We start from the raw sequence: 3524 nt of genomic DNA on the forward strand, positions 1-3524 counted from the left end.
ATTATAGAGGGTTTTTTAGTATATAGAAGCAATAAGGTAATATAGTGAAGGGAAGAAAAATAAGAGGTATTAGAGTAAGAAGAATAAAATTTAAATAAAAAAATAAATATTATAAAAAGTATAGTATAAAGTTAATAACTATAAAAATAAATAATATATTATAAAATATTATAAAAGCGAAAAAGGCTTTACGGAAGGTATAGAGGAACTTAAGGTTACTTATATAATTAATATATATACGTATTAAGTCCTCGATCTAACGACTATACGTTTATTTTAGTAGCCTAAAGTAATTAATATCGAGTAATTAGAGAAGGTAGGAGGAGTATAAAAGTATATAGAGCGTAATAATATTATTTTATTAACAGTAACGTTTAAATTTAATCGAATAATAATTTTTATAACCGTCGAGGATTAATACTTATTATTTACTTTTTTATACGAAATACTATATAATAATCGAAATACTTAATTTAATTTAAGCCTATTATATTAATAATTTAACTATTATCGGTAATTATAATACGCTAGGTAAACGGTAGGTTATACTTAGTATATTAGTTAGTAAAGTAGTATTACGCGGCTAAAATAATAAACGCAGGGATAACTTAATTAAAAGTATTAGCTTTTTAAATTACCGTTACCTATTTACAGTTATTAAGCTAGGCTAATTTTGCTTTACTAAAGCCGTTCGAGATAGTAATTACTATACCCGCGAAAATAATACTTATTATAAACCTAGTCTCGTCGTAGTTATAAATATCATTATTTATAATACCGTATAACGAACTTCTATACAAAACCTTTAAAAGGGATATTAGTTAAAAGTAACTTCTAATAATTAATTTAGTATAGCTAAATAGTGTATAATAAGATATTTTAATTATAATAATTAAAATACCACGATTATAATTTATATTATATATTATAGAACTATTTATCTATATTAGCCAGTTCCTCCATATATATAGATTAGTAGACCGTGGACCGTTAACTTATAAACGGTCCTCGGTCTACTCTTAATTGGCCGATATTAGACCGTGGATCGTAAGCCCCGCCGCGGTCCCCGGTCCTTATTTTATTAGTCCGTTTCGTCCGCTTAGACCGTAAGCCCCGCTCGATCGCTCGGTCTAGCCCTAATTGATCGTTATAGCCCTACTGTTTTCTAGAACCGTAAAATAATACTCCCTCTCTAAGCCGAAGCCCTTACGGCCTAGTCTTTTTCTACTATTAATAATATCGTAAGTCTTCCCTCTTTACTTGTCTTTACCTTTATTATATTTAACCGTATATAGAAACGTTATTATAAAACTAAAGAATTTTCTGCCCTTACTTTACAAATCTTTTACTATAGTTCTACCATAATACCGTACTTTACTTATTTTACCTCTAGAATCTCCTATATTAAAGTCTCCGGATTTTCGCGATACGCTAAGTATATACACCGTAAAATTCCATATAACGGTTCTAACGTTAGCTCCGCCCGTAAGTATATTTTTCTTTTCTTTTTATTCCGTAATTAACCGCTCAATAGTAACCCGAACGATAGAAGAGTAGGATAGGCTCGAGCGTAAGGAATAAAAGTTTAAAAATTAATTCTCGTAACTAATTATTAAATTTATTTAAGTAAAATAAATATATTACTTTCTTTATATACGTAAAGAGCGTTTTTTTACGCGGGGTATTTAGGAGGAGGATACCCGGGTAATATAGTCCGTAATTGCGGCTCCGCCTAGTTTTTTACTAGGTGCTCCTACACGGCCGGACGCTGCTTAGGGCACCGTTCCGTAGTTTCTTTACGTTCTGGACCCTTCTTTAAGCCTTAATTAGCTTTCCGACCTTTCTTTCGATTCTAGTATAGCCGGTCCTTCCTTTTTAACTCCGTAGGGTATTACTAATAGCGCGCCTTCTACTTCCTAAAGTAATTAAAACGTATAGTATTATTTATACCTAAGTCTTTTTATACTTTTTAACTTCGTAGTATAGTATATAGTACGCCGGCTACTATAATAAAAATATAGGTTCGATTTCTATCGAAGTTTTTATAAATTTAATAAAATTTAATAGGTTTTTCTAAGTTTAAATATTATTTTGCTCGTTAATAATACCCTTTTAACTTTTTTTTACGATAGTAAAGTGTGACGAACCCCTATATAGAACCTCTAAAAGGGATACGGGTTAAAGGTAACTTTTAATAATTAGTTCGGTGTAGCTAAACAGTATATAATAAGATATTTTAATATAAATATAAGATACTATAAATACAATTGTGAATTATATACTGCGGAACTATTTATAAGCTATTTAGTTCCTCCGTATATATAGACCTATGGATTATCTAGATCGCGTTCCTTAGCGGTAATCCGGATTATATCATTTACTTAAGGCTTACTATAATTACCGTGATCCTGTCGCTCCGTGTGACGAACTTCTATCCAAAACCTCTGAAAAGGATATTGGTTAAAGGTAACTTCTAAATAATCCTAGTTCGGTGCAGCTAAATAGTGTATAACAAATGGCTTATCTCGATCACAATAGCTAAAATACTACGATTGTGACTTGTTATTATATACTGCGGAATTGTCTATTTACATTAGCTAGTTCCTCCGTATATATAGACCTCGTGCTAAGCTATAATTAGTCTTTTAAGACTATTGATTACCTCTGCTTAGTCTACTTAGTGCTCTAAGTATACTAATTATCTCTGCTCAGTCTGCTTAGTGCCCTGAGCACACTAATCACTCGTCCTCTACTGTGATTAGCTCTTTTATATATTTTCCCGATTAGCTCCTGCTCCCGTAGCCCCACAACCCGTCCTGCACTAGGGTTGTGACACTCCGCTTACCGGGATCACTATAAGCTTTTCGCTCCTCTTCCGACTAGTCCGTAATGACTGGCTAGGGGCGCCCCGCGCCCCGTGCGTTAGTTCCTTACTAACGATTGTGACAGGTCTTTATATATATATACCTTTACGTTTTTTATAATATTAATATTATCGATCGTTAATACGGACTATTATTATAATATACTTGTCGATAATCTCCGGTCGTTTTATTCGATATAACTTATCTTTAACTTTTTTTTAAGCCCGTTATAAAATAATTATATTAACCTTTTATTATTAATTATATTATAAAATATATTTATTTTAAATATTATAGTATAGTCGGTAATAAATTAAGTTTATTTAAGGTTAGTTAGTCGTTTTTAGGTACGCTTACCCTCGTCGTATTTTTTTAAATACTTTTTTAATTTTTTTTTTAAAGCCTTTGTACGATTTAAAGTACTTCTTAGTAATATCCTTCCTCTTGTTATACTTATTATCGAAATAGTTTTCTAAAATCGGCTTGAACTAAATAAATACGTTATCCTTAAGCCTAAACGCGGCGTATATTATTTTAAACTCCTTATCCGGGAAACAAAAAGGGTAGTACCGAAAGTAAGCTTTAAATTAGATTAGGAATTTCTTTAGCTCTCCTTTTATACCTCTATAGCGATCGGGTACTTCGAGCTTAGCACGCTCT

This window comes from Podospora anserina, chromosome 3, assembly GCF_000226545.1.
Source record: "Podospora anserina S mat+ genomic DNA chromosome 3, supercontig 2".
Lineage (NCBI taxonomy): Eukaryota > Fungi > Ascomycota > Sordariomycetes > Sordariales > Podosporaceae > Podospora > Podospora anserina.